This window comes from Pinus tabuliformis, chromosome 4_1 (assembly GCF_031772625.1).
Source record: "Pinus tabuliformis cultivar Carrire ecotype Pingquan chromosome 4_1, CPIR1, whole genome shotgun sequence".
Taxonomy (NCBI): domain Eukaryota; kingdom Viridiplantae; phylum Streptophyta; class Pinopsida; order Pinales; family Pinaceae; genus Pinus; species Pinus tabuliformis.
The window spans coordinates 616,820,129-616,847,484 of NC_142303.1; the positions used below are offsets into that span (position 1 = coordinate 616,820,129).

The 27,356-nt window shown below is 39.7% G+C and overlaps 1 protein-coding gene and 1 pseudogene across 1 annotated transcript in view; both read right to left on the reverse strand.

Moving 5' to 3' along the window:
* Nucleotides 1–27,356, reverse strand: part of LOC149177526 (Glutathione S-transferase family protein) — a 128,688-nt gene that overhangs the window by 23,611 nt on the left and 77,721 nt on the right. The gene's annotated exons all lie outside the window — the stretch shown is intronic.
* Nucleotides 189–18,328, reverse strand: LOC149177527 (uncharacterized; annotated as a pseudogene).

Sequence of the window (27,356 nt, forward strand, 5' to 3'; positions counted from 1 at the left end):
TTGTGACGTCTTTATTTATTACAAGATCAATGTTATTATTAACCTGATGATTGGTTGAATTACTTTTTAGGAATGCAGGTCTGTCGCCACCGCCGATGTAATGAAAAGTCAAGCAGTCAACTCATCGCATTGGGTGAGGCTACCAAGCAAATTATAGAATATGAATATATATATTCTATGACACACATTTATGAGACATATGGAACGTTAACACTTTTTTTTAAATAAAATTCCTTAACATTCTTCAACCAATTGATATACTCCTTGCTCTCCTTATTTATCATGTACTCGCACAAGTAATTTGATAGACTTGGTGTGATGCCTTGCACTTCTAAGTATTTATGGAAGCCCTTCTGCGAATTCTCGTCCAAGTCATTGAAGGGAGGTCCCTCATACGGAATTGGACCAACTGCTTCTCCTTCTGTCAATTGCTTATGCTTGACAACCATGCCCTCAATTCAAACCTCATCGGAATACCCAATGCAAATAAACTCGAGGAAAGGACCTCCTTCTTTGGCAACAGTGACTGTTAAATTCACTTGGATACCCCCTGACGTGGTATCACTGCCACTGCATTCCTCATCATTATCGTCATCAACATCCCCAAAAAGAACTTCAACCTTGATTTCCTTGTTACCATATTTCCTTCGGAGTGTAATCATTTGAATGCCTGGCAAATCTTCTATCTCAAAGGGTATGGTGTCCTCAGGTTTGACATCCTGCGTGGGAGGATCTGATTCAATCGCACACTGAATTTCCTCATCGAGCACTGCCAAGAGATTTTCTTTGTATTTAGACTTGGTTGCTCTTGCAGTAGCCGCTCAGCTTGGAACCCATGTTGCACTTTTCTTTATTTCTCTCCTACAACAGTTTTGAAATGCAACCCCAAGCACTGAATGAATTAATCTTTGCTGCTTTAAGGCTCTGAAGGCCACTGGTGCAACATATGAGGCAGCTCTACAACCATATGGAACGTTAACTCTGTGATATGTGTAGCAACACGACTTGTATCGCTGAGGTTCGTAAAGCTTGAAGCCCCTAAAATGCCAGCCATCTTGGACTACTTTGAAGAAGTAAAGGTTTGGTCCTCCTCCCAGTTATTAAAGTATTCAACTAAGCACCACTGTGTGACCTCATCTCTGTAAGTTGCAACCTATGGACAGGAGATCGACGCAGACCATCAATAAAAATTGCAAAATATCTTGTCACTTTGCCTTCTTGTTCTTAAATTTTTTGAAGATGTTCGGTGTTCCAATTTAAACAGATTTGTTTTGTTGTATGACTGGTTGGCTTCACATTAAACAAGGAAGTTGTTGGTATAAATATATATATACATGTATGTGCGCCTACATGCACCTAATTGAAATGACTAAGCTAGTTAGCATTGTATCAAACATACTTTTCAAATCTTGTATAGACATACCTTGTGGAGAAAGAAAAGGTTGTGTAAATGCATTCCTTCTTGAGCAAAAGATAGATCTGTAGATTTTCTCATTAATTTCCCAAACTTTGTGACTATCTCCGCTAACTTGATATACTAATAAGGTTTGGATCAAGGTATAGGTTGTCTTTTGAAAAAAAATTACTCAAGCCTATGTGATTGACAATAATCTGTCTTACAAGTATCCTAGCATGATTGAGGCATTAGATTGTTAGTGTTATATTCCTACATCATAATCAACAGTATTGAAGTAGGTTGGTGTTGTAGCGGCTGCAACCACCCTCCAAAATTTTGGCTCGGATGCAAATTTCGGAGCCTACCTTGTATCCTGCGATCAATCATCCTTGGTCACTTGTCAGTAAGCTGATGATCTCAAGCTTCCCCTCCTTGATCTTAAGAGTTGTCTGTGTTCTCATCTTTATGCAGCATGTGTCATCTTTGGGCATAAGGGTCTTTGCTTGCCATGTAAAGGGAATGTTGTTTTGCTTCAAGAGAAATCATGCGCGCACGAGTTGCTATCATCACGTAGACATGTTTCACACTCACTTTACGCACTCTTGTCGTGAAGGTTGTTGCATCAAGCAAAGTATGTTTTATGCATTCTGGTTAGTCTATGTTGCATCACTAAGTGTTAGTGTGTGATCACAGTCAAGTCTTATCAATGTTTCCATATGTTTCATTGATCTCACACTTAGCCTCATCCAACCTCTCAGAACTATACACTTTGCTTCTACAACCATCAAGCTTCCTCCCTTGCCTGCTAAAACCCCACAGTGCGCAGAAACCCTAGCCAGCATTGCTCTCTAGAAATGCGCAGAGCAGTCTGGCTACCCTGCACTCAGAAACTGCACAGAGGTGTCCTTCCAGGGCCCCCATCCCACAGCAGTGTCTTGTGCCTCAAAACTTCGCAGTGTTGTCCAAGTTGTCCTGTCAGTCTTGCATGCAGAAACTATGTAGATGGGCCTCCCAGGGCCTCATCCCGGCAATAGTCACTGCCCGTTGAAGCTGTGTTGATCTACCTCTCAGTGACTACAGGAAAAGGTGACATGCTAAGATCAACCCCAAGGAGTCGAGGAGAAGGACCAAGAGACTAAGTAATGGTAAAGGTCAGGACCGCATGAAAACTCTGTCGAATGCATGATCATCTTGAGGGTAAGTATGGTAAGTAAAGAAAACCTTTCTAAGTACATCTCTTAGTTGAATTTGCAAGACTGCTTGTCATTGTCATATCATCATGTCTTCAGTAACATGCTTGTGTGCAAACACCAAAAAGTCATTTCATGTGTTTCCTCTACATGTCTTGCTTCCTTTTCGCTTGTTTGACCAACTGTCGTCTTCAGCATGTTGATCACTATGTCATGCTTGCAACCTTGTTTTGGTGATGTTGAAGGTTTGTGTATGAGTTGTGTTCGCTATGTAAACATCTATCACACTCACACATGATGTTGTAAGCATTGTCGCGCAAGTGTCGACACGGTCGTCCGAAGGTCTATCCGAAGTGTTGCACTTGTCGCTTTCACCATTAGACAGTCCCGTAGTCAGTCACACTGAGACATGTTGTCTTGTTGGTTTGAGGTGTCTTGTCGTCGAGTCATGTTGAGTGTGTGTTTGCAAGGTCATGTATTCACGAGTTCACTCATTCACACACTTAGCGATTTTTTCCAAAAGTCAGTCGACCGGACCACCCTCCATCAATCAGACCTCCACTAAGCTGCACAACGCAATCTCAGCCCTCAGTGACCAAGTACTGTTGCCCAGAATTGCGCAGAGCTTGAGGTTGCCTCCCAGGCAGTCTGCACTGCGCAATCCTAGAATCAACCTGGCTCACTGTCACCCAGAACAGCGCAGAAGTTGCCCAAGAAGCTATCTCAATCTACGATGCCCACAAGCCTATTTGTCAATCCTCCCACTGGTCAACCCGAGAGTTTGATTAGGCAGTGACCCCGGGCTTCACTCCAAAAAATTGCGCAGAAGTTGTCAACATGCCCGCCTCTTCTAACTGAAGAAATTGCACAGACATGAGGGACAGGCACCTATTGCCTGTCACTGCACTGTCTCTGAAAATTGCGCAGTTCTGTTAGTTAGTCCCCCCATCAGCCAGCCTGCTGCTCCTCCTGAAAATTGTGCAGTTTTCTTGGATTGTCCACCGATTGCCCAGCGCCCCACTCAACCCGGAAACTGCGCAGACATGTCCTGCATGACTGCCTCCCAATTCTGCAGAGTTTTCGCCAGCCCGCTCCCAGCCTCCCCTAAGAATCTGCGCAGTTTTCACTGCCAGTGCTCTCTGTTGCCCGCGCTGCCTTCCCTAAAAAAATTGCGCAGTTCTGCCTCTCAGTTGAGCTAGATCCTACAGAATGTCATTGTTGTTCTGGACTGCTCATCCCAGCCTCCCAGTGACCTCTACGCAAGTTTTTTACCAGTGCCCCGGAGCCCCACATCCCAACCTGAAATGTGCTCTATGCAGTTTCAAAGCCCCTTGTCCTCTCTCCCAGTCACCTGCACCCGAATACGAAAGATGATACATCATGGTGGACTAGAGGATTTCTGGATTTGTTGTCGTCTCATCATGAGTAATTGCAAAAACAAGTACATGGATGAGACATGGCGCAACGACGAACGGGGTGAACAAGGAGCGCATGCTAGAAGACTTGCTCGCGGTTGGACAAACACACGAAGCATACCAAGTAGCAAGCGAAGAAGATACATGCGCATGCATGAACTATCAAGCGAACACCAAGGCCATTGAAGACTTCGCGCACTCTGCCATACGGAGATGAAGCTATGGTACACCACGGGCACACTCATCACTCAACAGCACAATAACTCAACACGAACATCACAGCAAGCATGTGCATACCAGCAGTGTCATGTCAAGTTGTGTCATGAGTTGCCTCGGCCACATCACTACTTTGGGTCATAACTGTATAATCAATGTAATGTAATGTGGAAGTCCAAGAGACCCACGGATGAAGTCAAAGAGTCATGTAAGTCGAAGAGTCATGAGGGAAGTCAAACAGTCACAAGGGTTAGTTTCACCCTTGGCTATATATACCCATCATTTGTACATCCAAAAGACTTTTCACCTTGGCTCCTCCCACATAGCCTTGAGAGTTTGTAGTCTTTTCTTTGAGGAGCGAGAAGTGGCTCCAATGCCCTGCTATCAGGGTTAGTGATGCAATGATGTACGGATGTGTCTTGGAACTTTCGCTTAATTCAAAAGCCTGTTAACAAGCCAGCACGTTTTCACACATGTATTGTATTCGTTTGTAAGACTATTCTTTGGATGCTTGTAATGCATGTTGTTTTAACCTGTATTAAGACAGTTGAACTATTCCCTTTCGACTTAAGACTCACTTTCACCCTCTCCCTCTACAATGAAAGAACTTTGACACAAGCAACACTAAGCACTCACTGGGCACACAAACCCCATTGATTGAAGACTAAGTATACCACTCTCATGCGCTGACAAGCAAGAGCTAATGCATATCATTAAGATAAGTGCAACCGGGCCATCATACCGGATGGGACTCCTACACCAAACGATGTGAGGTCTAGTTGGGACTTCATATTGGGGAGATCCCCTGAATGTTGGCGAGCCCAGCAACGTCAACAGTTGGGAAACATTACAGAGCTGACAAAGGGATTCGAAGTTTCACTAGAATTGCATTGGCCTTATCTTCCGGCATACTCTTGGTTCATTATTCAATTGAAGAAGTGTGCTTTGGTGCAAACACTTCTACAAAAGAGGAAAAAGGCACCATTGCTCAGTTTCATTGACACGTTGACTGGCAGCAAATTGAAGAGGTTTGTGAAGTTGGCTACAGTAGTGACCAACTTGCACATTAGACGTATTGCATCAAGCTTATTCTTTCAGAGTGTCCTCACAAGAATGTGTTGCAGTGTTGGTATTTAGCGTCTTTGAAGCAACATTTATATATCATATTGAGCATCATTGGTTTTGGAGCAATCTTCAATCTGGAGGAGCCCTAATAAGCCATTTGGAGTGGCATTCATTCAATGATAATGTCACCAATGTTTATGCAGAACAAGACATTGCAGGTTATAGATCATTAATGAAATAATGACAGCTACACTAAGGACGCTTTTACAGGCTACAAGACATCTATAACCCCTTGCCATTGATGTCAAAGGGGGAGGTAAGCAGAGGTTATGGGCAGCAATGAGAAATAAGCAGAGGTTATGGCCAGCAAGGAGAAATATCTTTCAGGACAAAAGGAGGAGGATGAAAGAGTTGTCATCAATGCCAAAGGGGGAGATTGTAGGCAATATTAGCATTGATGTCAAGATTAAGCTAATTGATTAATGTCAGTAAATGTTATTGATGTCACTAAGCACATTAGTGATAATTTATGTTGAATGAAAAGTGTACATAAATGTTGAATGATGAATATAAAAGGTTGAAAGTGATGTGAAGTGCAAAGGTTATGCTAATCAATGTGAAGGCTAAACATTGAGACAAAAGTTGAAATACATGTATTTGTTTAAACAAAAAATATAGAAATCCAAATCTTATTTGTCTCTTGTAATCATTACTGAATGAGTTGTTAGTTTAGCGCTATTTTACATTACAGATAATTTTTCCGAACTGAAAATGAAAAGACAAGCTTGTGAGCAGTTTTGGAAGTCCAAGAGACTATGCTTCATTTCATATTCCTCGAAAGAATACAAACAGCGAAGTGGGCTTGCTTATAAAGTATACAATGTGGAATGAAAATTGTTCTTCATTTCTGAATGGAAGTGGCCTACATCAGAGAAAGAATGACCAATAGCAGAAGAAGGAGCAATTCAACAAAAAACTTGACAGCAGAATTGGATATGAGGTAACCAGCGCTTGTGACTTGAGAAATTTCTATTCTTTTCTATATTGTAGCTTGAAAAAGAACATGTTGTAGCATGTTGAGGTAAGAGCCTCCTATGGGTTGTAGCCTGCAGAAAACTAGTGGGAGTTGAAGCTTTCGTTGAGGTAGGAGCCTCTTGTAGGTTGGAGCCTACAAAAATATGATGTAAAAAGGAGTAGCAGCGTGCTTTCACATCACTTTCAGCCTAAAGTTCATGTTTTTCTCCCTTCTAGGTTTCAACTTATATTTGGTGTCTTCATGTGTTTAATTCTTGCATGTTGTGTGAATGCTTTGAATACTTAATAAACATATCTGCAAACCATTCTCCTTGAAATTTGCAAAAGGAATACAATAACTATTGAGCACAAACATAAATCATTAACTGCATAAGAAGAAGATTAAGCTGAACAGAAATAAAGAATTAAATTACTGACTCATCCCCCCCCCCAGTGATTTCCAATCTTAAATATCAAATAACCTTTCAGAGGGAGTCATCACCTCCTTCACAAATGACAGATGTTCTTTATGTTCCAAGGCAGAAGAAGAACTTGATTTCAATGTCCAGTATTGAGGACAAGGGATATGAGGCGGTGTTCCAAGGAGGACAGGTGCTCATGTATCCTAGGCGATCTAGTACTAAGTCTGCTAGAGTGATTGAAGCCCGCAGTGGGAGACTCTACTGGTTTATGTTTCAGCCTACTAGAGCCTTAGTGGCGCAGCGCAACAGTAGTGAGTCATACAAGATATGGCACAAGAGGATGGCCCACTTGCACCATGGAGCATTCAGGATGTTGAGGGAGATGGTTACAGGTTTATCTGAGTTTAGCACTGAACATCATGATGTGTGCAAGGGGTATGATTTGGGAAAGTACCCCAATACACCTTTCCTAAGCAGTGACAACACAATAGCAAGTATCCTAGACTTGGTACACTATGATGTGTGTGGTCCTATGTCTCATGTATCATTGAGCGGACACGAGTACTATGTGACATTCATTAATGACTACTCCAGGAAGACTTGGATTTTCTTTATGGAGACCAAGGACCAGGTCTTTAAGAGGTTCCAAGAGTTTAAGGCTCTTGTGGAAAACCAGACAAGGAAGAAGATCAAGGTGTTCAGATCAAACAATGGGGGTGAGTATACCTCGAACGAGATGGAGTTTTGTAGTAGTGTGGGCATCAAGATAGAGTACATAGTGCCTTACACCCCCAGCAAAATGGGATGGCAAAGAGGAAAAACAGTGCCATAGTGGGTGCAATTAGAACTATGTTGCATGATCAAAGGCAACCCTTCTTTTTATGGGTTGAAGTGTGTAACACTGGAGTGTATCTGTAGAACAGGAGCCCACAATAGCAAGCTCCCTCTTAACTTAGAGAGATTTCATCTAGACTCCCTCTTAACTTACGGAGTTCTACTTCTTCATTGGAGTATCTTTTATGGCTTCCATCCTTCTTATAAGAGTCATTCATATATCATGCTTATCACATCAACTTTACTTACGATCATCTTCACCAACTTGAAGATGATGTACATGCACAACTTAGATAGCAAGTACAACCAAAATTATAGAAGCATGAAGTTAGCCATATCAAAATCTTATAACGGAAGCATTTAGACTTTACAAACATAATCAGCAAGAGATTGTACTTCAATACTTCAACTTCTTGCCCAAGTTTAGTTACAAACCCTAAATCACATTCATAGCTTATCAAGATATCACACTCATTATATCTAGGGTTTCAATATTCTTTCAACGACAAGTTCCTTTATATAGCAAACCCTAGAAACAAATCAAATCAATGAATCTAACAACTTTCAGAATTCATATGTTAGACTCCTCACTAATATTTCATACATGAGCTTCAACAATCAAAACCAATCACAACTTAATCAACATCATGACTAGCATCTACTAGGGTTTGATGTAAACCCTAGATTTCCATCTTCAAATTCTTAGCAATCACTATATAGATTCATAAATTCCAGACAGTTATACATACTAGAGAATTTAACTACTACTAGGGTTTAGCTGCTAAACCCTAGATTTTCCAAACATCATCCTAGACCATCAAACTTTGACTAGGGCTTGTTTCCAAACCCTAGGACTCATGACCATTAATACTTAGATCAACACATATATGTAGGAATTCATCATCATATCATAAGCACATCATATGTCAGGAAATATTAATATGTTAGACATATACTGTCCTAGAACAGGCTAGCATTTCAACCAAATGGACACATTCCTAGGGTTTCATTCCTAGGACTCTAAATACATAACAAGAGTTTTGCTTATAGACCCAACCAAACCCTAAAGATCTAGGGTTTTATAGCAAAGTAAACCCTACTATACTTAAAACTTCAAAGGTTTGGGATTTCAGAGAAACATCATTCAAACCTAACAAGTTAAGTTTTCATGATCATTCTGAAATCCCAAACATGACATCATCAACAAAAACTACAAATAGCATTTCCCAATAACCCTAAGCAGTTTTAGGCTTTCAGACTTTAAAATTTACATATCCTTAGGTTCGGGTTTTCCAGAAAACCTTTCTAGGGTTCTTTAAAGTCAATTAAGAATATGAGGGGGATAGATTTATCAAGTGATGAATCACCCAAAACAAGAATCATTATGATTCAAGACAGCTAGACATAACAATATTAGTAATGTAACGCAAATTTCAAAATAAGATGAATGTACTTTTTAAGAGAATTTATAAGGTGTATAGACTACGACATACCTAGAGATGGTCAAACCTTGTAAGTATTCCTTGAAGTGTTCTTCTTGTATTCAGCCATGATCTGTGATACATACTCTCAAGCAAAACATGTGATACCAAGAACATGATTTAATTTCTTAAGTTAGATAATCATGGAGGATGGAATCCTATGATATCAAAGATCAAGATATTCTCTCTTTAAATCAACATTGGTACTTTTTCTTGAAAAACATGTGATACCAAGAACGTGATTTAGTTTCTTAAGTTAGATAATCATGGAGGATGGAATCCTATGATATCAAAGATCAAGATATTCACTCTTTCAATCAACATTGGTACTTTTGCTTGAAATCCTAGACTACTTGTAAATCCTAGAAGATAGGGATTAAGATCCTAATATGAGATTTTAGTATGTTATCTAGGGAGTACAATCTTTGCCCTAGGCTAGCTATAAATAGGGATTATATGAACCATTAGAGATAATAGGAATCTAAAAGCTCATAAATGTACCTTGTGATTACGTACCTTATTTGACTTGTTGCAAATGCATCTAGTTAAATAATTACTTGATATTTCTTGAGTTGGTACCTTGTGCTTGAGTTTCTTAGATCTCCACGGGCAGTTGTACCAAGTTCCATCCCTTGTCATTGTAGTGAACCCCTCACACTGTAGTGACACCGAACCATTGTGGTGGCACCGAACTTATTTTTCTCTGCAATTACATCGAGGCAGTGATTGTACCAAGACTGTGTTATTGTAGTAACACTGAAACCTACTTATTGTAGAAGCACTAAATCCTTCGTTGTGATGTATCACTAAGATCTTCTTTCTGTGGTTGCACCGAAACTGTTTCACTGAGATGAGACCGAGATCTTGTCACTGTGGTAGCATCTGGACCATCTCTTCACCGAAATGATTGTCATGTACTTTCACCGAAATGCTTGGAACCCATTCTCTAAAAATATTTGAATTGTCTTACTGTGATAGTGCCGAAAGTTTCTCTCTGGAATCGAACTTGTACAATCCTCATTTTGAAGATGATCCGAACTACTTTCACTGTGGTATATCAAATCCCATTATTGAGACATTTGAACCTCTTCCTTCCTCTTCAAGGTGTCTTTAATATGTTAGATAAAGACTGAACTAGCTCACTGTAATCTTAGTTCCATTAGGCCCAAAAGTGTCCTTCTTCAAACTGACTTTGACCATGACCATAGCTCTGATACCATGTTGGAAAATCCATAGAGATGGCAGTTAAATGATTCTCGTATTAATGACATTATCTTGTGATGTTTTCGTTATTCTTATTAGTTCTTTATATTTATCTTTTCTTATCATCAAAACTAATGCCCAGCAACAAATAAAAGAGTACACAAGATGTAGGCACGCTGCCAGGGCAAAACCCTACTCTAGGGGAAAACCCAGTCAAAATTCTTCCTTCAATAGATTCAAGATGAGACGACCAAGACCCTTACAACTTAGACTCGAGACTACCTCCCTCCATCTACTCAACCTTGTCACGTCATACTTCAGTTCTATCATCCTTCTAGCAGTCATCCTTCTTTACACTTTAGTCCTTGCAATGGCACCGAACGAGCAACGAAACAATCCTAGATGTGATAACACCGATTTTACTTCATTGAGATAGCACTGAAGGTTGTCCATGAGACACTGAAGGTTGTCCATGAGACACTGAAGAACGGAGACTTCCTCACTGTAATAACATCAAGATATAACCAATGTGGTAGCACCGAGATTTACTGTGGTAGCATCACTGTAACATTACCGAACTGCATTAGCACCAAAAACATATTCATTGTAATAACCCGAAACTGCAACAGTTCTGAGGTTTATTTATTCATTATAACAGCAATCAATCCGAGATTCCTTCACTGTAATAATATCGAAATACAACCACTGTAGTGGCACCGAAATTATTCCTATGATGACCGAACTTATTTCAAAGATATTCTGAACTTCTACTTGTGTGTTTAATGCGAGTTTCTTAGGCTTGTATATATAATTGTTTCCACATTGAAATGAGCCAACATGATCATGTGAGGAGATGTGTCATTGTAGTGAGCTGACATGTGTTCTTTTGATATTAGCCGACTTGATAAGGATTCTTTCAACAGCAAGGAGACTAGATGGATGGAGGAGTCTTCACAAATTGACTTTGACAATAATCTAAAGCCTACAATGGAAGCTTGACCTCTACATTTGACCCAAGCATGAAACCCATGCTTTAACAAGTCAATTAAAAATAATAATAAAATTCTCGTTGCTTTCTTTTGACAAATATATATTACATTTTGACTTCAAGTACAATTATGAAGACCGAACCTAGTTACATTTTCCAACAGTATTTAGGATACCATGGTGCGGAAATTGTACATGCTTTCTCTTCTCCATACCCGCGTGTGTACGTTGCTTTGCTTCATAGAACCTGCGTGTATTTCTCAAAACATCACCTTCATCATTCTTTTGTCACTGGACTGCTATGCCTTCGCCCCAACTCTCTGTCATTTGTGTACTAGCTTGTAAAATCATCATGTTATCATCATGTTGACAATCTTCATCAAGTAGGTTGCCATCAAGGACAACTCATCAAGTAGGTTTCCATCAAGGACAACACATTTATCATAATGCAAACAAGTTATATTGTTGGATTGAGGGCGTATTTATCAGTGTTGTACAAATTTGCAGAAATTGTTGGGGTGTAAAATCACTTTCTAAGTTGTGTTTGTTGTTAGAGAAATGCATTTCTAGGCAAGAAAAGTATTGAACAGTGGCCTAGGTTTCAAGGCAGGGGTTCAGGACTTTAACATGAATTCCAAGGAAGTTGAAACGACATTCAAAGGGAGATAAGTACCTTAATGTGTTAATTTTTGTCTAAATTTCTCAGAAAATTAGAAGCAATAAATTCATCCTTATCACTGGTTTTCCCCAACTGTGGGGTTTTTCCAGGGTCACTGTTGACCAAAAATCATTGTGAAAAAAGTGTGTGAAATTATGTGTCCTTGTCAATTTATTTTCTCATCGATTGGAAAGATAAATGAAGTAGAGTAGTCCTAAATGTTTCAAAATAGATAGTGTTAAAAGTTTACATATCAGCTAACTACTTTGGGGTTGTGGGCATTAAACATTATGCTAAATACTTGAAACAGGAGGGCTACAGAGTTTAAAAAAAAAAAAACTTTTCAACTGATAAGAAAACCAAAAGAAAGCACTTATTCTGCTAAGATTGTGAACAATGAACCAAAACTACCTTCAGATACCCAGAGTTTGGTTGTTGAGAGGGAGGTAGATTGGGGGATTTTGAGATCTAAGATTTAGTGTTGGTTGTGAGGGTCATTGCGACTAGTTCGAGGGTGGAGGACAGATTGACTGGGACTGATAACTTTGGCCCCTGGAAGGAGAGAATGATGTTATTGATTGAGGAAGTTGCGGTGTGGGCCATTGTGGAGAATCCGGTGCAACCTCCCACCGATCTTGTTCAATTGGTTGACTTCAACAAGTGGAATGTTAAGGCAAGGAGAATCATTCCCGATCCTATCAAAGGCCATTTATTCCCTCATGTGACAGGATGAAGTTTTTCTATGAGATGTGGGATTCCCTAGTCACACTACACCCGAGCTCCAATGAAAATAGGAAGACGGTGTTGAGGCATGTTGTCGCCCAAATTGTACACAGGATTGCGACAACACTTAGGGTAGGGGTTATCACTCTGATCCCTACCCTCTCCATTTAAGATGTCTCCTAACTGAAGACTAAGGGTGTAGCTCCATATGGATAAGATGATGAATAACATGTTGGGAACCATCAAGTTAAGGAGACACAATTGAATGGCCTATCAACTAGGTTGAAATTAGAAGGAAAGTATGGTTATTCAGCACGATTTGATTAGATTTTTTAAGATCACGGTTTATAGACCAGTGCCTTTAGATATTAATTACATGCTCAATATGAATTAGAATTCCAAGTTACTGGATGAACAGTTGCTGCAATATGCAAGTTCTATCCTAAATGAAGTGCAGAACCTAAAGCTATATGAGATGCAAACTCTTGGTTACTTTTAATTATTTATATGCATCTAAGTGATTCCTTCTCCTCAATTCTTTTGGAACTGGTCTCGAACGCAAGTTGTAGAGAGAAGCCCAAAGGAAGGAGGTTATGGCCTCAAAAACGATACCTCCCATGGGGTTCTAACCACCTAGATGTCTTCGTTCCTACAAGGGATTGCCCATAAAAGAAGTGCAAGGTCACTTATCTTACCTGCGAATGAGGATCTAGAGTCCTCAAATTGTTTGAAGAAGGTGATCCTATCTTCTTACAACCAAGCTTATGCTTGGAGGTATGTTTTTAGAAATGCACTTCTATCCTTGGATGAAGATGCAAGATGTGAGGGATAGCTTCAATGAGGTTGTTAAGTAAATTAAGTACTTCAACAAGACAAATGACTTGAGATCCAAATGCTTATAGAGATGTTCAATATAAGAGCAATTAGATGAAGCACTTAAAGATCAATTGAAGGACTCTCTCAAATGAAACATGATGAACAATTCCAATGAAACACAATTAGCAATTCTAATTACTTCAAAAGCTTATTAGATTCTTCTTGATAGATAAACTTGGAGCACAATAATGAGAGCAATATATTCCAATTAGAAACAATATTTACTCATTTACTTATGTCATGAAACAATTTGATACAAGACATAATTTCTCTTAAGCATAATTCATAACAAGCATAAGAATGTATAGAGATTGCTAACAGTGATTTTCAAGAATGCAATAATGACAAACCAAGGATGCAAATGCAAGTCAATGAGAATAGCTATGATATGCTATGCAAAGATGCAATATGCTAATTACAATTACAATTCTAACGCAGTAAGAGAGAGACACTCTAATTCAATGCTTAACAAGAGATGCAAGGGATGCAATGGTGTTATTTTATCCTCAAGATCCCAAAGAGAGACAAATGTATCAATACCCTCACTATTCAATGCCCATTAAAATATATAAATCAGATCAGTCCCAAAACTTCTCTTGTAAATCAAGCAAATCAATGTTTATTGAGCCCTTTAATCAAGATGATGATTCTTTAGTATATTAGGCTTCCTTAGATGAGTTTTTTAGAGCAAGACATCAACAATTATATCGTTGTGGCAATTATATCAGACCTCATAAATGCATAGGACAATCATCACAAATCAATTAGATTGATAATTAAGCCCTTACAATCAATGTATGAAATCTTAAGTGAGTTATTAGTTTATTATGGAGTTGTTTAGGCCTATATTTTGATTTATATGCCACTGAGAGGATCAAACCCTCAACGTTTAGTGACCTAGCTTCAATGGCAAATTTGAGTTGTTGGAGTGCCAAGAAGTGACTTTAGGCCTTCCAACACCTGCAACACAAATGATTAGCCCTCAAATCCACTCAAAATGATAGCTCAGACCTTGAAAAGCTAGCGGCTAGGGCTTTCAAACCCTCTAATGCTACCAGCCAACCTAGGCCTTGGATGGTCAAGCAAATGAATCTTGAGCCCTTGAAACCTTTCCATTAGAGGAATTTTGAGGTCTAAAATGGGTCTCCTAAGAGATATTATAAAATAATAACGAAAATAATTGAATAAGATTAGATTACATCATCAAATTTTAGAGGGAAAAAAGAAAAAACTATTTTTTCAACTCGTATATTCAACTTATCTCCCTATGGTTTTACTCAAATTTTGAGCAAGAGAACTTGTTGGATGCGGAATTTAATTCCTCATCCAAGGAGTACCCATGTTGCATACTTTCGATGGACCCTGCTACACAAAAAATAAGAAATACATGAAAAAATGTGATTACACTTTTCAAAACTTTCTTTCAGATTCATCAATATGGAATTATTCAAACGGGCTTCTGACAATTGTTCAACTTAAGGAAGATCTTGAATTATATCACTAGATTTGAACCCTTCATATATCAATGTTATCAATGTATCTCCTTTGTCAAGAATTTCTCCATAATGACCCTGAACAGTGGCTTTTTGAGTAGCCAAATAGGGTTTAGTTGATCATGAACAATCACATTTTTTCATGTATTTCTCATTTTTCATGTAGCAGGGTCCATCGAAAGTATACAACATGGGTACTCTTTAGAGGAGGAATTAAATTTCGCATCCAACGAGTGCTCCCGCTTGAAATTTGAGTAAAACCATAGGGAGATAAGTTGAAAAAAATATATATATTCTTAATCTTATTATTTTTTTACTCCAAAAATGGTGAATCATCCCCCGTGGTTGACATCGTCATATTGAATCCTATTGGTTCTTGTAAAGTTGATTTTGGTTGTACATTTTTGTTTTGAGACCCATTTTAGACCTCAAAATTAGTCCACAAATTGATGGAAATACAATGAGAAACCCTTCAAACCCTTGCCCAAAAATTTCTCTAGGCCTGCAAGGCAAAGTATTAGCCCTTAAAATTACTTGCCAAAAAAGAATTTAGGCCCTTCTAGGGCCACGGCCTAGTCTTCAAGGCCTAAATGGGCCTTTGGCACTCTTCAAGAAGCTGAAAAGGGGTTGAGTCTAGGGCTTTTAGCCCTCAAACCTTTGAGGCTAGGCCAAGAATGGCCTCTAACACTTGAAGCTAGGGCAAACTAGCCTTAAAACGTTAAGAAAAGGTGTTCCTAGTGCATTAGCCTTTTTTCCTAAAAAGACACTTTTTTAATTACCTTTTTGGCATTGACTTTATTGGTTATATTAAAGTCATGGTGAAAAGTCACTTTATTTGGTACCTTTTTTCAACTTAAGAAATCATGCCTGGAGCAACTCCCAGGCATACATAGTCCTGCCCGGGATTGGACCAGAGGACTTGTGGGGTCCAAACCTCCACACGTAGCCATTGGACCATAGCCTCGGGACTAACTTTATGTGCTACCTATACTAAGTACTTTATATTAATGTCACTTTACATCTTAAAGTGACTTTATGAGGAAAAGTAATAAAGTACCTTTTAATATTAAAGTTACTTTCTATTTTTAGGTTAACTTTATGAAGAGAAAAAAGTACAAGGTACAAAACATTAAAGTGACTAGGGAGTTCATTAAATGATGGGGGCCACATGAGAAAGGGGGTCAAGTGAGGGAAATGATGTCCACCATTAATCTTATGGGTTGAGATCAATGTTGCACACATCGCGATCGGGATTTAATCGGCGCCGGGAAAAAATCGGAAAAATCGTTAAAATCGGGAAAAAATCGGGAAAAAATCGGAAAAAATCGTTTGGCACAAAAATATTCATTTTTTTTCATTTTTTTTCAATTTTTTTAATATCTAAACCATCTACAACATAAAATAAATACATTGACACATAAATATGATAAAAAAACTAATATATAAGATGTTCAATATCATTTCTAGCGCTAAAATCACACATAACATTGAATCATGTCCTGAATAGTAAGTCCTGAGTCCCAAGTCCAACTCAGCCTCAAAATATCAACAAAAAATATGATAATGTATCTCATCATGTCATAATGTCATATACAATAAAATGAAAGTCTAATCCTATTGATTTCCTCTGCCCCTCTTGCGAGAATATGGCACAGCTTTCTCTTTCCCTCTAGATGTAGAAGCTGGTGCCTGTGGTGGTGGAAATGGCAGTGGAGTCTGACGTGCTCTAGAAGCTGAAGAACTAGTAGTAGCAGCTACAAGAGGCTGAGGTGGACGGAGACCACGTCCTCTACTGGTGGTAGTGGTAGCCCGGGTAGCCCGGGTAGGCGGTGTCACCTCCTCCTCCTGCTCCTCCAACTCCTCCTCCTCCTGCTCCTGCTCCTCCTCCTCCTCCTCCTCCTCCTCCTCCTCCTCCCCCTCCTCCTCCCCCTCATCCTGCACTAACCAATCCTCAGTGGGATCCATGAGAGGCCTCTCGGTCTCAACCCTCCATTCAGCAGTGGTGTCAATCCCATCCAATGAGATGGCTTCCGTATCAGGTGTCTTCTCTAGTTGTTTCACCCACAATCGAAGATTGTAGTAGACATAGACCATGTCATTAAGTCTATGGGACTCCAACCTGTACAAAGTTCATGAAATAATAAATTAATAATTAATATTATAAAAAAAATATTGTTTAAAACTTTAATGAATTCAAAAATTTATTTGGAAATTTGCAATATTTTAAATGTTTAAGTGTTAACCTATTGCGCTTCTTGTTGTGTATTTTTTCAAATACACTCCAATTGCGCTCACATCCCGAGGAGCTGCATGTTTGGCTGAGGATGCGCACGGCAAGATTTTGCAAAAGGGGTACTCTGCCACCATACATCTTCCACCATGCGTCTACAACAAAATTACAAAGAAAATTTTAAATAAACATAAGAAAAAAATGGAATTTGAAGAAACAATGAAATTTGAAACAAAGTTACAAAGTACATACTACAAACTAAAAAATACCTGGGATTTTAACCGTCCTATCATTGATAGCCATCTCAAAGCCAAATGTGCCACCTGACAACTTATATTGCTCAATTTGTCTAGAGACCTCCATACGTTCTTCTGGAGTTTTCACCATCTTCTGGACACAGGTTAATAATCCTTCCACGACCTCAACATCAAAATTAAACCCACATGCATAAGAAAATGCAGGGTTCAGGAAAAGGCCAGCAGCATGAATGGGACGATGGAGTGTGTTGTTCCATCGCTCATCAATGACCTTCCATAGAAGGAGTTGTCTCTGGAACCCATCATCTCCCTTGTCATCATAGTAGGACCGAATGGCTTCTTTGGCCCTATCCATGGCTTCATACAAATAGCCCATTGCGGGCTTCTCACCATCTACCAACCGAAGAACCTTTACCAAAGGTTCTGTGACAGCGCACACCTCCTGCACTCCCGCCCAAAAGTCTTCTTGGTATGAAACAAGTCTGCAGACGGCCTCTCCTTCTGGTTTGCGGCTCATTGGCGAAGAACGCCACTCCTCTGAAACAAACATTCTCTTCAAATCCCACATAGAATTCAAGAGGGATTGAAGAGATATGAAACTCGTCGCAAACCGTGTAATGGCGGGGCGCACCAACTCTTTGTTGTTGGTGCATTTTCTCATCAAGCTAAGCACAGATGTGTGATTGTAAATAAATTTTGTGATGGTTTTTGATGAGTCAACAGCCTCTTTGACAAAGGGAATTTTCCCTATGTCCTCTAACATCAAATCAATACAATGGGCAGCACAAGGTGTCCAAAATAAAGTAGGATGCCTGTCCATAAGCAATCTACCAGCAGCAACATAATTTGCAGCGTTGTCCGTTATGACTTGGACAACATTTTCTGCACCCACCTCCAAAATAAACACATCCAGCAAATCACATAAATTTTTTGCATCTTTGATTTGATGAGTTGCATCAACAGATTTGATAAACATAGTCCCCAAGGGACAACTAACCAAGAAGTTTATAAGGGTTCTCCCCTTTTGGTCAGTCCAACCATCTGACATAACAGTGCATCCTGTTTGTGCCCATGATGCCCTAAAATCCTCCAATCTTTGGGTGCAGTCACGCTTTTCATCTTGAAGAAGCCGGCCTCTGAAATCATGAAGAGAAGGGAGTTTGTACCCCGGGCCAACACTGGCAACAGCATCAAGAGTAGGTTGGAAAAATGGATTATTCCTTATAATGCTGAAAGGAATATCACTCCAGAGGAGAAATTTTGTCATCAACTTGTCAGCTTTTTCTTTTTCAGTTCTTTTCATCATTGAACCGATAGTTGGTTGTGAACCAGGTGTGGTTCGAGGAACAAAATATGATGATGCAGCAAACGGATTGACTGACGCTGCAGTAGAACCTGTGCCACTTGGCCCACTTCCTTCAACTGACCTTCTTAGTTGCCTTTTGAGTTCTTCTTTGGCGTCTCTAGTGTGCTCTAATTCTCCCAATGCTCTCATGGCTTTTTGGATAATTTCAGCATTTGTCTTTAGACAGGGCCCCACATCACGTCCAGGGATTTGTGCAAGGTGGAACTTCAACCTGTACACCCCCCCGAATATTTCCTTTCCACACAACTTGCAAATCAAGTTTTGTCTATCATTCGGAGTTTTAGGGTCACCATATTCCCAGAAAGGATCCAATTTCCTTGGCATGTTTGTTTTTGAATTTTGAATTTGCAAACCTATGGAAAAATAAGGATTAGGAAATAGGAATTTAGGATTACATAAATGATAATAGTAAATAGTAAATACAAATTACAATTTAGCATTTGCAAAATTACAAGCTAATTATTTCCAAAATCCCAATTTCTAAACCCAAAAAACAATGAAAAATAAAAAAAAATAAACAATGTTTAAAGAAAATGAGAAAATAAAAAACAAAAATTGGTTCTCATAGTCATAACAAATAACCCATCCCAAATCAATGAAAAATTTCCAAAAATTCTTTAAAAACAATGAAAAACAAAGTTTTTAGAGAACCAAAACAAAAAAAAATTAATCTACATACCTGGTTTATGGACAAATTCGCGATCTTGGCTTGGATTCCTCCTAAAATCGGCTCCCACAAGCGACGGCAACCCTCTCCCTCCCTTCTTCTCCTTCTCCTCCTTCTCCTCCGCGGCGGACTGCTGAATGAAAAAAAGAAAAATCGAATTTCCATATAAAACGCCCGCTGCCCCCGTGCCCGGCGATTTTTTCGATAAAAATCGCGATTTTTTCGAAAAAATCGCGATTTTTTAAAAAAATCGCGATTTTTTCGATAAAAATCGCCAAAAAAAATTTCCGCCGATTTTTTGGATAAAAATCGCGATTCGAATCGTCATTTTGAAAAAATCGCGATTTTCCGATTTTATCGCGATTAAATCGCGATGTGTGCAACACTGGTTGAGATCTAATCTCAGCCCTTAATCAATAGGGTTAGGGTCCTTCTAGTTCTATCTAATGAAAAACAAAAAGAAAGAAAAGGCAAGAGAAGTTCATTCATTCTTCACATGAGCATTTGGAGAAGAGAGGGTGCAAGGAGAAGTAGGCAGGGCTTGCAAAACATTGCTTCAGGAGGGAAATCAAACAGCTAGAAGATACTCAGCTCAGGCCTGAATTTTGTGCTTGGAGAATAGCACGCAGATCATAATTTGGCAGACCTTACCAGCGATGTAACTAATACCTTTTTCCAGCGTGATTCTCAAAGTTATGAGGCAGAGATTCTGAGAGATCTTTGAGGAGGTTTCAAAGGTTATATTGCTGGACTGAGGGTGTATTTATCAGTGTTGTACAAATCTGCCAGACAAGCCTGAAATAGTAGGAGGCAACGCAGATTTCGAGAGGGTATTCTATCAGACCTGTGGCAAGTGTTTCCACGAAAGATTCCCAGTCTGACTACACCAAAATGAATGTAGAGATTATTGGGCTGTAAAATCACTTTCTGAACTGAGTCTGCCATCAAAGAAATGCATTTCTAAGCAGGAAAAGTACTAAACAGTGGCCTGAGTTTCAAGGCAAGGGTTCAGGACTTTCACACAAATTCCAAGGAAGCTGGAATGACATTCAAGGGGAGATAAGTACCTTAATGTGTTAATTCCTATGTAAATTTCTCAGAAAATTAGAAGCAATAAATTCCTCCTTATCACTGGTTTTCCCACTGGAGTTTTTCCAGGGTCGTCGTTGACCAAAAATCAGTGTAAAAAGTGTGTGAAATTTTGTGTGTTCTTGAAAATTTATTTTCTTATCAGCTGGAAAGATAAATTAAGTATAGTCCTAAATGTTTCAAAATAATTACTGTTAAAAGTTTACATATCAGCTAACTACTTTGGAGTGGTGGGCATTAAACATTATGCCAAAACCTTGAAACTGGGAGGGCTACATATTTAACCCAAAAAAAAAAACAAAAAAAAAAAAATCTACAATTTATGCCACCATGTTGCTTAATCAAGCAAGATGTTTGTCAACACTCATGCTAGCACTTAGTTCAGGGTCGTTATATTATGGTCTCCACATCTGCATGACAATCTGAACAGTTCCTTTGTTTCATATGAGCTCAAGCAAGGAAGTAGCATCTCCTTGACCATGCACATGTTGCATTTTGGGTTCTTTACCTCTCTGTCTTTTCCCTCCTGAGTTTATTTGTCTCTCCATGAAATCGTTTGTTAAATCTCTTATACCAGATCTGATTTAATTTTACTTCAACAAATTATTAAAAACAAAAAAATATTTATCTCAAATATTCCTGAAATTGCTGATAAAATAAACACACTGGCATATTATCTCAAAATAAAATAAAACGTAAGTAAACTAGGGAAATCCATTACACTATAACAACAAATTTTTGCCCAACACAATCTTCCTTCATATTAAATTTCTCAAAAAAATATGGACCTAGACCCACTAAGAATACACAGAAAAATACAACTGCTGGGAACCAAGAACTCGGCACCATTAGGAAAAATCGGCCTCAACGAAATTGGCCCCTGGAAATGGGTACTACTGATGAAACTCGACCTATAGAATTTAACCTCTCTCCCCAACAATTTGGCCCCTCTCTTTTCCCTCATACAACCCTTGTGAATTGAGAAATTCATCCTGTGGATATTTCAGCCCTTCTCCAATAATTTGACCCTCCTCAGCTAACTCATCCTCTCTCTTTCCTAGCTTCAACTTCCCTAAAATCTCTCCCAAAATCACCTACTGCAATTCTTCTCACTTCTTGTCAGTCTAATTGAGCCTCTCTCTCTTGAGAAAATCGCTTCCTCGACATATGTCTATACCTCTCCCTTAGGTTTAATTTTTATAAGTTCATTAAGCCAAAATCCCTAACCCTAATCTTCTAAGTGATCAATGGCTAGGATTCAATCCTAATCCTCACTTGAGATAAAAGTTGAGATTTGTTAAAATTGGCAACTAGGGCCAACCTCCACATGGGTCATCTTATTTATGACAGCTAATATTTTTCTTGGATTCCCCTCTCTAAAAGGTGTAGGATTGATCTAAGGATCATCTGATTCGACATGTACAAATGAAGTTATGAATTTATTTTGATTATGGACAAAATGTCAAGGTCGGCCAGCAATCTTATGTAGGCTCAGAAGCCCAACAGTCACGTCTATTCATCCTCAACGTTTGCTATAAATACATGATGCCTTAGCCTCATTTGGACGCACTCATCTTTACACTTCTCTCTCTCTCTCTCTCTCCCCTCACTGATTGGGTATGGATTTCTGGGCCTCTTTCTCCACAGTCCGAAATTTCAGGAGGCTGAAATTTCAAGAGATCGAAATTTCAGGAGGCCAAAATTTCAGGAGACCGAATTTCTACACAGTTTGACCAAGCGTTGAACAGCATGCGTTGACCTCCTTTGACTGCATTTTTGTGAGGGCTATCTCTGTTTGGGCAGGCGGCATTTTTGGGCACAGAAATAGAGGCTAAATGTTGACTGTTGACTGCAGCTAGGGCTGACCGGAAGTGGGCTGTTTGACTAGACTTTGATTGGGCTTAATTTGACTGTTTTGAGGGCTGTTTTATCTTGTTGTTTGGAGGTCGAAGTTGACTGAAGTTGACCGATTTGTTGAGGGTCAAATTTGCCCTGTTGAGCAGCGTTGACTTTTCTGGTTAGGGCTCTTTTGTTGTTGTTATAAATTATCAGATTTGTAGATTGTACTATCTCTCTTTGTTGAACTATTGAAAACTAAAAGAAGATTTGATCAAGGGTTTTCCCACAGTGGGGTTTGTCCCTAGCTAGTGCCACATCTTGTGTCCTCTTGTCTTGGCTTGTCTTCTATTGTTTATGTTTATGTTCTATCTGCATTTTACTATCATGTTGATGTGATTGCTAATCTGAATATTGATACTGAGCAAATAAAGAAATTGAGATAAAATTGCTCTAAAGCATAGAACATACCAATGTTGCCTAAAATTAACATGGTATCAGAGTTGAGGTGAAGACAAAGCCCAAGCAAGAGTGAAAGAGCAATCACCAAAGACAGTTGGACAAGGACAAAAGGTTCAATGGGTTCCTCATCCTACTTCCCGGCGAAAGACAAGCTCCATGATAAATCTGACTATCATAGATGGAAAATGTCTCTTGATTTGACCTTGGAAGAAAAAGAAGTGATGGACTATGTGCAGGGTAAAATCTATGAACCTCCTTCAAATGCACCAGTTGCTGCGAAGACCGAGTACAATAGGGCTGAAGTCAAAGCAAAGAAGATTATCAGGGATTCCATTGACAAACATCTGGTGGCCTACATCTCCGAATTGAAGACCTCCAAGGAGATCTAAGATAGGTTGCTCGACATGTTCAAGGTTAGTAATGCTAATCAAATTCTATTTCTCAAGAATAAGTTGAAGGATATTAAGAAGGGCAAGGACGAGGTTATTCAATCCTATTTCTTGAGGATTACTAAGATCAAGAATGATCTACTCTTGACTGGAAAAGTCATTCCTGACAGGGAACTTACTCTCACCACCCTTGGAGGACTCCCACCTGAGTGGTATGTATTTAGAACCACCGTCCTCAACAATGATCGAATTGCAGGGTTTGAAGAATTGATGTCGAGATGCATTCAAGAAGAAACAAGAATGTGTAGCAAGAAATGACTTCGAATAGAAGCAACCCCACTGCATTCTCTGCTCATGCCAAAAGGAGAAAATATGCAAGGTCTAAAGGTCATTTCCATGGAAAGCTTGGATCTAAGGGAGGAAGGAAGGGCAGGGGCTTTGTTTGCAATAAGTTTGGCCACTATGCAAGAGAGTGTCCAAATAGAAGGGACACATCACATGATGATGATCACAATCATTCCAGGGGCAACTTTAACAACAACAATCAAAGGAATGGCAAAGGAAAAAGGAATGCGGGACATAAAGGAAATGGTTGACCCTCCAATAAATCAAGGAACTCCAGGTATGAAGAATCAAATGTTGTTAACAATAAGCAAAAAGAGTACTATCTTATATCGGTCCTCTCCACTGCCTCTCCTCCAGACACTTTGGAAAATTGGTTGATTGATAGTGGTGCCTCAAGGCACTTCACCGGATACAAGGAAGCCCTCTCTAATCTGATAGAAAAGGAGACAAACTTGGAGATCATCCTTGGAGATGATGCCACCTATCCCATGAAAGGAGTAGGGAATGTTACCCTTCAATTGAATCAAGGTAACACTATTCATTTGCAAGAAGTACTATATGTACCTAATCTCAAGAAGAACCTGGTGTCCATTTCAGCCATGGAGGACAAAGGATTCAAGGTGGCATTCATCGATGGAAAGGTACGTGTTTGGAAAAGAAATTTTAAAGATGCTTTTACTCTTGGGTTCAGGGTTGACACTTTGTATCAAGTTGGAGGAAGTCCATTGGGAGCCATGTCTTGCGACACATCTCTACAATCTGAACTATGGCACCGGAGGTTTGCCCATCTTCATTATAAGGCCCTACCCGATGTGAGACAGATGGTGATAGGTATGCCCAAGTTCAAAGTAGAACATGAAGGTGTATGTCCGGGATGTGCCAAAGGAAAACTTACAAGGGGACCATTCCCCTCAAGTAATAGCAAGACCACAGATATATTGCAATTGATCCACTATGACACATCCGGTATGATGCCTGTAAACTCTTTGGGAGGATACTTATATTATCTCACTTTTACGGATGATTATTCTCGCAAAACCTGGATCTACTTCTTGAAGAAGAAGGATGAAGTGTTCACCTGGTTCCGACACTTCAAAGCCTTGATCGAAAACCAATCCGAGAAGACTGATAATGGGACCGAGTACGAATCCAATGAATTCCAAGATTATTGCAAAGAAGTTGGCATTAAGAGGGAGACTACAACGCCATACACTCCTGAGCAGAATGGTGTGGCTGAAAGGAAGAATCACTCTATTGTAGAAGCAATTCGTGCCATGCTTCATGATCAAGGCCTTCCGAAGTTCCTATGGGCTGAAGCTGCAAATACCATCGTGTATGTTCAAAACTGATGCCCTCATCAAGCATTGGACTCCAAGACTCCCAAAGAAATGTTCATTGGTAAGAAACCTGATGTCTCTCATTTTAGAATTTTTGGTAGTCTCGTATATTTTCATGTGCCTAAAGAGAAAAGAAGAAAATTGGGTGCATCTAGGAAGAAAGGAATCTTTATGGGCTATAGTGAAAATTCTAAGGGATATAGAATTTATGTGGTTGGTCAAAAGGAAGTTGAGATAAGTCATGATGTCACCTTCAACGAAGATATGGCCCTCAGGAAGATCAACAACCTTCCTATCCTAAGGAAGGACAAAGAAGCTGACACCGTAGATTAGGGTGCAAAAGAAGACGAAACGATGCCTGATGTTGAACCTATGGATCCTATTGATCCTCCTCCTCATGAGCCCTCCTCCTCCAAAAGGAGACCCTCATGGCTTAGGGAGACTCTCAAAGATGTCGAGAGACACATTGCACCAAGGGGGACTTTCCGTGAAAGCAAGAAGTCGAACAGGTATCAAGGATATTTGACCGCCATGAGCACTATCATTCAAAATGAGCCTTCATCATTTGAAGAAGCCGTGAAGCATCAAGTATGGAAGGATGCTATGAATGAAGAATACGAGTCAATTATGAAGAATGATGTCTGGGATGTGGTCCCTAGACCCCAGGACAAATCGGTTGTCACCTCTAAGTGGCTCTACAAAATCAAGCATGGAGTTGATGGAAGTGCAGACCCTCTCATTCACAAATGTAAGAGGGAGTTGGCTTCTGAATTTGAGATGAAGGACCTAGGACCGATGCACTATTTCCTAGGGTTGGAGGTCTGGCAAAAGCCAGGTGAAATTTTCCTCTCTCAAGGAAAATATGTTGTGAAGATATTGGAAAGATTTGGGATGGTGGACTGCAAGCCTGTGACTACTCCGATGGAACTTAACTTTAAGAAGTTATGTGGTAGTGTTGTTGGACCTAAATTGGGAAATGCTTCTGAGTATCGTCAACTCATAGGAGCATTGATGTTCTTGGTGAACTCCCGTCCGAACATATGTTTTGTAGTTAACACATTGAGCCAATATATGGTTGAGCCTCATCATATACATTGGATTGGTGCCAAGAATCTTCTGAGATATCTTCGGGGCACAATCACTCATGGACTGAGATACACTGCCGAAGATGTGAGGCTGCATGGTTATTCTGATGTTGATTGGGTTGGCAGTGTGGTGGATCACAAGAGGACTTGTGGATGTTGTTTTTCTTTCGGTTCTGCTTCGATATCTTGGATGCGAAGGAAGTAGAAATCAGTTGCCTTGAGCAATGCCGAGGCCGAATACATAGCTGCTAGTATGGCCCCTTGTGAAGTTGTCTGGTTGAGGAAGCACTTCAGTGAGTTGTTTAGACATGTGATGGATACCACCGTGATCCTCTGTGACAACTAGAGTGGGATCCGATTATTAGAGAATCTCATGTTTCATGATCGCTCCAAGCATATAGATATTAGGTACCACTTTATCCAGGATTTGGTACAACAAGGAGCAATAAGGCTCTATCACATTGGGACTGATGAGCAGGTCGCCGATATTCTGACAAAGCCCCTGGGAAGGTCAAGTTCTTGGCCTTTTGAGAACGACTTGGAGTTGTGGAGAGACCCTCTTATGAGGGTCCTGTGTGAGATGGACATTGAGCTAGGATGTCCGATATTGATATGGGATCAATGGGAACCGACTTCGGGTTAGTAAGAGTGGTATGAGACACTCTCTTTTGATTGGAACTAACTTCAGGTCAGTGAGAGTGGTATGAGACTCTCTTTTATTTGGGACTGACTTCGGGTCAGTAGAGAATGGTATAATACATTCTCGATCACTTCTTCCTCTTCATAGTTCAGCAGAGCAGAGTAATGCATTGATGGCAGAGATAGTACAGATTGGCAGATGGATTAGCAGAGAAGTTCTCCCTAGTTGAGAGGGAGTGTTAAAATTAGCAACTAGGGCCAAACTCCACATGGGTCATCTTATTTATGACAGCTGATATTTTTCTTGGATTCCTCTCTCCGAGAGGTGTAGGATTGATCTAAGGATCATCTGATTCTGACATGTACAAATGAAGTCATGAATTTATTTTGATTATGGACAAATTATCAAGGTCAACCAGCAAACTTATGTAGGCTCAGAAGCCCAACAGTCACGTCTATTCATCCTGAACGTTTGCTATAAATACATGATGCCTTAGCCTCATTTGGACACACTCATCTTTACACTTCTCTCTCTCTCCCCTCATTGATTGGGTATGGATTTCTGGGCCTCTCTCTCTCTCCACACCTCCGAAACTTTAGGAGAGCAAAATTTCAAGAGACCGGATTTCTAGACGGTTTGACCAAGCATTAACCAACGTGCATTGACCTCCTTTGACTATG